Raw genomic sequence first — 10,828 nt, 5'->3', positions numbered from 1 at the left:
ACCATGCTCGTTTCAGATCTAATACCTTATTTCCTAAATTCCTGTTGACATTTGTGTGTGCTGGCCCATATATTTCGATATCGGAGTGGAGGGACTGCTGTCAAAAGTTGGAGATGCAACCAAAATAGGAGGAAAAGGTAATTGTTTCAAAGAGCAAAGGAAACGGCAAAGGGATGTTGATGATATAGGGGAATGGACTAAAAGTGGCGGCTGGAATTCAATGTCAGTCCGAGGTACTGCAGCTTGGTAAAGCATTAACAGCAGTAATTAGACTCTGAATAGCAATAGGCTTGGTGCTCAGGAAGAGAAGAGGGATTTGGGGGAACAGGTTCAAAGAACAGTAAAAGCAAGAACTCAGATTGATAAAGCCGTAGCAAAAAACTAATGGAATTCCATGTTTTATCTTCAGAGGTGCAGAATATAAAAGCCAAAAGGTAATGATGAGCTTACATAAAACATTAGTAAGACCTCAGTGAGAGTATTATGTGCAATAATGGACACCACAGATTAGGAAGCATATTGAGGCTTTAGAGAGGGTACAATGCAGATTCAGTAAGATGCTGCCTGGTATGAGGAAATAAATATTTTAAGAAAGACTTGAAAAATTGGATCTTTTTTTGTTGGAACACTGCAGATTATCGGGTGAAACGATAGAAGTGTTTAAAATGATGACAGCATGGGACAGGGTAGATTAAAGCAGACTGTTTCCAGTAGTTGAGGGGTCAAGAACGAGGGGCCAGAAATTACATGCAAGAGATTTAGAACAGAGGGTAGGAGACATTTCTTCTCACAGAGAGTTGTGAGGCTGTCCAGGGTTAGTGGTTGAGACAGAAACGGTGTCAACATTCCAGATTAGATTGGATAGGTGGTTGAAGGAAAAGATCTGGGAACAGTGTGGGTAAATGTGATTGGAACTATTTGCCTGTGAGGAGGGTTAACACCAACACCGACTGGTTGGGCTGAATGAATCAGAGGCGTGGGTTCTAGCCCGACACCAGTTTAATCTCTGCCGCAATACTGAGAGAGTGCTGCATTGTCAGCGGTGCTGTCTTTTGGGTGAGCTGTAAAGTTGAAGCGCTGTCTGCCTCTTCACATGGGTATAAAAGGTCCAATGGCATTATTCAAGGACTTCTTGTCCCTCAACCGCCATCTTCAAAAACAGATTATCTGCCCATTGCAGTTTATGGTACAGGGATAAATATTGGCCAGGACATCGGGGATAATTCACCTGCTGTTCTTCAAAATAGTGCCGTGGGATCTTTTACATCCACCTGAGAGGGCCACAGGGCCTCGGTTTAACGTCTCATCTGAAAGACGGCACCTCTGACAGTGCAGCACTCCCTCAGCATTGCACTGGAATTCACTCTGGATTATGCGCTCAGGTCTCTGGAGTGGGGCTTGAACCCACAAACTTCTGACTCAGAGGTGAGAGTGTAACCCACTGAACCGATACAATAACGACTTAGGGGGAGAGAGGCATTAACGTTTAAAAATAGAAGGCGCTAACTCATGGCAAGGTCCTCGTGCCACTTCCCAGGCCCTCCGTCTCTCCACTGCGAAAACCAATGCTTTATCGGAGAATCTATGGGCTCCCTCGCTGGGGCGTGGACCTGCCGAGTGCACACCTGGTTCAGACCTCCGGCTCGTTCTCATCGCTGTGCTGTTGCTTGCTGAGGTAGCTGCACAGCCAGCGATGCTGAGAATGAGGCGCTCCAGCATCAATGAACCTCCCCTGTAAGTACTGGGAAAATCCTGTGGCAATGACGAGTTGCGATTAGACTGCACCCGATATTGGTCCACCCTTTGTGTGCACTGCCAGTGTGTTTGGGTTTTAAGATTTGATTTAGGACTCCAATCATTTGGTTGAGCACTAATTTTGCGTGCAGTCTAAAGCATTTGCGCCTGGTGCTAATTCTCCAACTTTTCTGCTGACACCGACCATTCCTTGGCTATAATGCATTTCTAGCCCAAAGACTTAGCAATGAGCGGGAATTCCGAGATAGGCTAATCAGGCTCACGCCAAATAAATCCCCAGGGACTGATGGCATCTATCCCAGGCTGCTGAGAGAGACAGGGGAGGAGATTTGTGAAGCGCTGACAGGGAGCCAATGGACACCGAGGAGGTAACAATGGATTGAAAACAGGCGAATGTGGTCATATATTCAAAAAGGGGGATACAATAGGTACAGGCAGCTAGAGGCCCATCACAACACAGAAACAAAATACTGTGGATACCCATTAGTCTCACTTGCATTCTACGTAAAGTAATGGAATGGATAATCAGGAGGTCCATCTGTACAATATCATCATCATCATAGGCAGTCCCTCGGAATCGAGGAAGACTTGCTTCCACTCTTAACATGAGTTCTTAGCTGGCTGTACATCCAATATAAGAACCACAGTCTCTGTCACAGGTGGGAAGGGGTTGAAGGAAGGGATGGGTGGGACTGGTTTGCCGCACGTTCTTTCCGCTGCCTGTGCTTGATTTCTGCATGCTCTCGGCGACCTCCTGGATGCACTTCCTCCACTTAGGGCGGTCTTTGGCCAGGGACTCCCAGGTGTCAGTGGGGATGTTGCACTTTATCAGGGAGGCTTTGAGGGTATCCTTGAAATTTTTCCACTGCCCACTTTGGCTCGTTTGCTGTGAAGGAGTTCCAAGTAGAGCACTTGCTTTGGGTGTCTCATGTCAGGCATGTGAACTATGTGGCCTGCCCAGCGGAGTTGATCAAGTGTGGTCAGTGCTTCAATGCTGGGGATGTTGGCCTGGCTGAGGACACTAATGTTGGTGCGTCTGTCCTCCCAGGGGACATTAACACCCTCGGTAATAGCAATCAGCATGGATATAGAAGCTGACTGAGCACCTCAGCTTCTCTGAGGAAGTGACAGCCCATGTGGAAAGCCTTATAATAAGGTGCACCTCTACTTTCAAGAGGCATTTGATAGAGGCTCACACAAAAGGCTATTCATTAAACTCAAAGCTGTGGGGCCACAGGGTGATCCCAGGTCTGGGTAAGGAACTGTCTGAAGGATAGGAAACAACGAGCTGAGTTCGCGGAGTTTTGTCGGGTGGGGAAGTACTGAGTGGAGTAACCTAGGGCCCAGGGCTCAGGCCACGGCCTTCACTAATTTACATAACTGAGGGATTCAGGGACTTAATGCAAACTGGTTGAATTTACAGATGATACCAAACTAGGAGGGGCAGTGGAATCAGAAGAGGCAGCTCAGAAATTGCAGAGCAGGTTGGACAAAATAAGCAAGGGGGCAAAACTAATGCATAGAATTACATAGAATCTACCCACAGAAACAGGCCCTTCGGCCCAATAGGTCTATGCTGGTGTTTATGCTCCACGAGAGCCTCGTCCCACCTCACTCCATCTCACCCTATCAACATATCCTTCTATTCCTTTCTCCTTCACGGATTTATCCAGCTTCCCCTTAAATGTATCCGTGCTATTCACCTCAACCAGTCCTTGTGATAGCGAGTTCCACCTTCTCACCACTCTCTGGGTAAAGAGGCAGTTGCAATTTAATGCGGATAAGTGTAAAGTGTTACACATAGGAAGCAAAAAACACACGTTCTACGTGAATAGTGTTTAAATTGCAAAGGAAAACGTGAAAGAGACCCAGAAGTCTTGGTACACCTGATGTTCAACCAATGCAGAGCACGCAACAAAGTCACTGGAATGTTAAATTATATATTCAAAACGCTAGAGTACAGACAGGGAAGGTAATGATGGAATGATACATGGCTACAGTCAGTCCCACCTCGAGTACTGTGTCCAGTTGTGGTCAGTCCCACCTCGAGCACTGTGTCCAGTTCTGGTCAGTCCCACCTCGAGTACTGTGTCCAGTTGTGCTCAGTCCCACCTCGAGTTCCTTGTCCAGTTGTGGTCAGTCCCACCTCGAGTACTGTGTCCAGTTCTGGTCAGTCCCACCTCGAGTACTGTGTCCAGTTCTGGTCAGTCCCACCTCGAGCACTGTGTCCAGTTCTGGTCAGTCCCATCTCGAGTACTGTGTCCAGTTGTGGTCAGTCCCACCTCGAGTACTGTGTCCAGTTGTGGTCAGTCCCATCTCGAGTACTGTGTCCAGTTCTGGTCAGTCCCACCTCGAGTACTGTGTCCAGTTGTGGTCAGTCTCATCTCGAGTACTGTGTCCAGTTGTGGTCAGTCCCACCTCGAGTACTGTGTCCAGTTGTGGTCAGTCCCACCTCGCGTACTGTGTCCAGTTCTGGTCAGTCCCACCTCGAGTACTGTGTCCAGTTCTGGTCAGTCCCACCTCGAGTACTGTGTCCAGTTCTGGTTAGTCCCACCTCGTGTACTGTGTCCAATTCTGGTCAGACCCACCTCGCGTACTGTGTCCAGTTCTGGTCAGACCCACCTCGAGTACTGTGTCCAGTTCTGGTCAGTCCCACCTCGATTACTGTGTCCAGTTCTGGTCAGACCCACCTCGAGTACTGTGTCCAGTTCTGGTCAGACCCACCTCGAGTACTGTGTCCAGTTCTGGTTAGTCCCACCTCGTGTACTGTGTCCAGTTCTGGTCAGACCCACCTCGAGTACTGTGTCCAGTTCTGGTCAGACCCACCTCGAGTACTGTGTCCAGTTCTGGTCAGTCCCACCTCGATTACTGTGTCCAGTTCTGGTCAGACCCACCTCGAGTACTGTGTCCAGTTCTGGTCAGACCCACCTCGAGTACTGTGTCCAGTTCTGGTCAGACCCAGCTCGAGTACTGTGTCCAGTTCTGGTCAGTCCCACCTCGATTACTGTGTCCAGTTCTGGTCAGACCCACCTCGAGTACTGTGTCCAGTTCTGGTCAGTCTCACCTCGAGTTCTGTGTCCAGTTCTGGTCAGACCCACCTCGAGTACTATGTCCAGTTGTGCTCAGTCCCACCTCGAGTACTGTGTCCAGTTGTGGTCAGACCCACCTCGAGTACTGTGTCCAGTTCTGGTCAGTCCCACCTCGAGTACTGTGTCCAGTTGTGGTCAGTCCCACCTCGAGTACTGTGTCCAGTTCTGGTCAGACCCAGTGCTGGTTACTGAGACACAAGGGAGACACTTACGTGTTTGGAGGCAATGCTGAGAAGAGTCACGAGCTTCAACTCTTTTGTCAGGGATCTGAGTTCTGAAAGAAGAAGAGAAACCTGGGTTTTCTACCTGGAAGGGAAGCATTTGAGAGGTGATGAGATATATAATAGATTGTAATGTTATGGAAAAAGTTACTCTGAATTATTACTTTGAATTAAACTAAATGACAGGAATAGAACAAGGTTGAATAGGGGGATGTTAGAATCTCTCTGGGCAGATGAAATAAAATGAGCTTGGGTTGTCCTGCCCCGACCATTTTGCAATCTTGTGAATATGCTGCAATGTTTTCGGTGACTGATAAACATACTGTAGTACCAAGGTGCAGCCAGAGGGGGCTCATGCTTGCTTCCATTAAAGAATGACTCCATCTAAAGTCCAGACACCTGGGCAACGTTCAATGAAGAAAGCTGCCCCACCCGCCATGCAGTACACAGATATCCCAGGAGCCCACATCGCTCTCAATGGCACATGGTTGGACCAGTGATCACCTTGGTCCAGCTTTCTCTCACAGGTCATGGTTCCACAACCTGCGAGAGAACAGCTCTGCGGGTCTGGCTATAAAAGAGTTGGAGCGGCGTACCATTTCAACCTCCAGCAAGGATTTTGAGATGGGCTACTGGGTGACGTCATCAAAACCCTGGTCGCCATCTTTGTGCGTGTGCAGGAACATCGGCAGGGCCCAGGTACAGAGGAGTGTGAAGGTCAGGGCGGATGAGCGCCGAGTGTTTGTGGCGGTGGTGCGACAGATGACGGTACAAGGCCCAGAAGAGGTGAGGGCCCAGGGGCAGCATAGGCCAGCCCACACTGCGATATGTGTGCGCACTCGGCCCGTGCAGCAACGCTGGTCTCCAATCATCTTGGTTAACCCTTGCCACTGGACCAAGACCGAGCTCTGTCAAGCCCGTGTGGTGGCTAGTGTGCAATGGCCACCACACGTTAAAAAAATCCACACACAGGCATCTTCCACCCTTCAATTGGAGTTCAGGACTGGAACATTGGGTCCTTCATCGAAACTCCTGTGAACTCATGTGGAAGCAAGTTATCCTGGTTCCAGGGACCCCCTATGATGATGATGGTCCAGCTTACCACACAGTCTCACATTCCAAACCCTGTGTGGGAGCTGTGGACAGATGAGGCATTTGAAGGAATCAACATAACTGATCCAAACAATCTGTTCATTGTATTGAGGGGCTCAAATCCCAACGGACACAAGGCAGAAATGAGGATTTGGGAAGAAAGTGGGAAGACGAGGGAACTTTTCATCCAAAGGGTTAATGGATAGTAAAATGCAACGATAGCACCAGGTGAGGGGATGTTTGGTGAGAGGGGAGAGGTTTGGTGAGGGGGGCTGGGGGTTTGGTGAGGGGGAGGGGTTTGATGAGGGAGAGGGTTTGGTGAGGGGGCGGGGTTTGGTGAGGGGGTGGGGTTTGGTGAGCGGGGAGGGTTTGGTGAGTGGGCTGGGTTTGGTGAGTGGGCGGAGTTTGGTAAGTAGGTCCCCACCTACTCACCAAACCCCCAGTCCCCCCCTCACCAAACCCCCAGACCCCCCTCACCAAACCCCCAGTCTCCCCCTCACCAAACCCCCAGTTCCCCCTCACCAAACCCCCAGTCCCCCCCTCACCAAACCCCTAGTCCCCCCCTCACCAAACCTCCTCCCCCCTCACCAAACCCCTAGTACCCCCCTCACCAAACCCCCAGTCCCTCCCTCACCAAACCTCCAGTCCCTTCCTCACCAAACCCCCTCCCCCCTCACCAAACCCCCAGTCCCTCCCTCACCAAAGCCCCAGTCCCTCCCTCACCAAACCCCCAGACCCTATTGCCCTTACACAGTCCCTGCAATGTTGCACAGACTCTTTCTTGTATCAGTAATGTTGTTTATAACATTTTTTTAAGTTAAATTGAAATTGAATCCACCCAAGCTGTGCCGGGGGTCAGGACTGGACGCGAGCTTCATGCCTGCGTGCCTGTGGCTCTCAGCTGTCTTGTCTAAAATTGTTGCTTCCCTCAGCAGCATAATTACAAGTCATATTCCAGACAGTCAGTGCAAGTAGAGTGCCTGCCAGTAATCCGATCCCCACCAGCACTGCTCCATGGTCAACAGGGTAGGAAGCAATTAATCTGGAGCTCTGTGTCCTCAGAACAACGAACCACTGGAGACATGCAACTTGGCCACAGTCCGGCACTGGGGCCCTGCATCATCGCAAAGTCAGTCTTAAAGTGTGCTGTCATCCCGTTCAATGATCAGACAAGACAGCTTTACAAGGTTTACCACTGTACATTGGACGATATCATTGGTGTACCCGTCGCACATGTTAGGTTGACCTTTTCTGGAGCAGCTCCTGCCATTGGAGACACTCAGGGAGATAATCGACCCAAAGCAAACAGGATGGCTCCACATTAAGACAACTATCTGTATCTGAGTGTCCACGGTCCTTGGCAGCTTCCCAATACAAGCTGATTTGGCTCATCATGCCGGCCAAATTTAACCACTCCAGGCTTCTCACAACAAGCATTCCGTTTTCTTCTGAAAAATAAAAATAGATTTAAGGTTAGTTCTGCGAAATAGAACACTTTACAATTCAAGCACCCAGTGTTAGTATCAATCACTCCGAGGTCAGGTACAGCACGAGTTAGATAAAGAGTAAAGCTCCCTCTACACTGTCCCATCAAACACTCCCAGGGCAGGTACAGCACGGGTTAGATACAGAGTAAAGCTCCCTCTACACTGTCCCATCAAACACTCCCAGGGCAGGTACAGCACGGGTTAGATACAGAGTAAAGCTCCCTCTACACTGTCCCATCAAACACCCCCAGGACAGGTACAGCACGGGTTATAAGAACATAAGACCATAAGAAATAGGAGCAGAATTAGGCCATTTGGCCCCTCGAGCCTGCTCCGCCATTTAATACGATCATGGCTGATCCGATCATGGACTCAGGTCCACCTCCCTGCCCGCTCGCCATAACCCCTTATTCCCTTAACGTTTAAGAAACTGTCTATTTCTGTCTTAAATTTATTCAATGTCCCAGCTTCCACAGCTCTCTGAGGCAACGAATTCCACAGATTTACAACCCTCTGAGAGAAGAAATTTCTCCTTATCTCAGTTTTAAATGGGCGGCCCCTTATTCTAAGATTATGTCCTCTAGTTCTAGTCTCCCCCATCAGTAGAAACATCCTCTCTGCATCCACCTTGTCAAGCCCCCTCATAATCTTGTACGTTTCGATAAGGTCACCTCTCATTCTTCTGAATTCCAATGAGTAGAGGCCCAACCTACTCAACCTTTCTTCATAAATCAGCCCCCTCATCTCTGGAATCAACCTAGTGAACCTTCTCTGAACTTCCTCCAAAGCAAGTATATCCTTTCCTAAATATGGAAGCCAAAACTGCACGCAGTATTCCAGGTGTGGCCTCACGAATACCCTGTACAACTGTAGCATGACTTTCCTGCTTTTATACTCCATCCCCTTTGCAATAAAGGGTTAGATACAGAGTAAAGCTCCCTCTACACTGTCCCATCAAACACACCCAGGGCAGGTACAGCACGGGGTTAGATACAGAGTAAAGCTCCCTCTGCACTGTCACATCAAACACACCCAGGGAAGGTACAGCATGGGTTAGATACAGAGTAAAGCTCCCTCTACACTGTCCCATCAAACACTCCCAGGGCTGGGACAGCACGGGTTAGATACAGAGTAAAGCTCCTTCTACACTATCCCATCAAACACTCTTAGGGAAGGTACAGCATGGGTTAGATACAGAGTAAAGCTCCTTCTACACTGTCCTATCAAACACTCCCAAGGCAGGGACAGCACGGGTTAGATACAGATTAAAGCTCCTTCTACACTGTCCCATCAAACACTCCCAGGGAAGGTACAGCATGGGTTAGATACAGAGTAAAGCTCCCTCTAAACTGTCCCATCAAACACTCCCAGAGCAGGGACAGCACGGGTTAGATACAGAGTAAAGCTCCTTCTACACTATCCCATCAGTAACATCAGTACAGATACAGTCAGTAGCACTGGGTGCTGGGGGAGAGGAGATACTGGGTGACAGTGTGAGGGAGCTGGATTAACATCAGTAGAGATACAGTCAGTAACACTGGGCGCTGCGGGAGAGGGGATACTGGGTGACAGTGTGAGGGAGCTGGATTAACATCAGTAGAGATATAGTCAGTGACACAGGGTGCTGGGGGAGGGGTTACTGAATGACAGTGTGAAGGAGCTGGATTAACATGTCATCATAGGCAGTCCCTTGGAGTCAAGGAAGACTTGCTTCCACACTAGAAATTAGTTCTCAGGTGGCTAAAGAGTCCAATGCAGGAATTACAGTCTCTGTCACAGATGGGGCAAACGGTGGTTGGAGGAAAGGGTGGGTGGGGATCCTGGGTTGCCACACGCTCCTTCCGCTGTTGACGCTTGGCTTCAACTTGCTCTTGGCGATGAGACTCGAAGTGCTCAGCGCCCTCCGGATGCTCTTCCTCCACTTAGGGCGGTCTTTGGCCAGGGACTCCCAGGTGTCAGTGGGTATGTTGGACTTTATCAGAGAGGCTTCGAGGATATCCTTGTAACGTTTCCTCTGCCCACCTTTGGTTCATTTGCCATGAAGGAGTTCTGAGTAGAGCGCTTGTTTTGGGAGTCTCGTGTCAGGCATGCGAACAATGTGGCCCACCCAGCGGAGCTGGTCGAGTGTGGTCAGTGCTTCGATGCTGCGGATGTTGGCCTGGTCGAGGGCGCTAACGTTGGGGATTTGTAGGATCTTGCAGAGACATCGCTGGTGGTATTTCTGCAGTGACTTGAGGTCTACTGTGCATGGTCCATGTCTCTGAGCCATACAGGAAGGCGGGTATTACTACAGCCCTGTAGACCATGAGCTTGGTGGCAGATTTGAGGGCCTGGTCTTCAAACACTCTTTTCCTCAGGTGGCCAATGGCTTCTAATATACATACCTGGGGTTGGAGACTAAGATGGGGTCCAAAGGCAGTAAGGTACTGGGCTTCCCGAAATGGAACCTCTGGTCAACCCCATGGTAAAGGAAAGAGTAAGCCGACACACCACTAGTTAGACGAATTCTGGAGTAAGTGAGCCATGCGTGGGACCTGTGCCACAAGGGAGATGTGCAGAAGCTGGGAGCTATCCAGAGGAAAGCTGCTCGGTTCTGTATGAATGACTACAAGCAGACCAGTAGCGATACCCAATAGAGTGGGAAATCATTGAGAGGAGGATGAGGGACTCTAGACTCCACTTGATGTATGAAATTATCAGTGGAGCAACTGGAATCCGAATGGAAAGTGTGCTCGGAACATCAACAAGTGGGAATCACCAGAAACAGAAATACGGAGCCCAAAACTGTATGCAGGCCACACCTGGAGTACTGAGTACAGCTTTGGTCTCCTTATTTAAGGAAGGATATACTTGCATTGGAGGCAGTTCAGAGAAGGTTCACTAGGTTGACTCTGGAGATGAGGGGATTGACTTATGAAGAAAGGTTGAGCAGGTTAGGCCTCTACTCATTGGAGTTTAGAAGAATGAGAGGAGATCTTATTGAAACATATAAGATAATGAGGGGGCTGGACAGGGTAGATGCAAAGAGGATGAGTGCCCTCGTGGGAGAATTTAGAACTAGGGGGTATAGTTTCAGAATAAGGGGTCTTCCATTTAAAACTGAGATGAGGAGGAGTTTCTTCTCTCAGAGGGTTGTACATCTGTGGAATTCTTTGCCCCAGAGAGCTGTGGGTCATTGAATATA

This window comes from Pristiophorus japonicus, chromosome 4 (assembly GCF_044704955.1).
Source record: "Pristiophorus japonicus isolate sPriJap1 chromosome 4, sPriJap1.hap1, whole genome shotgun sequence".
NCBI lineage: Eukaryota > Metazoa > Chordata > Chondrichthyes > Pristiophoridae > Pristiophorus > Pristiophorus japonicus.
Note: the sequence above shows the minus strand (reverse complement) of the source record.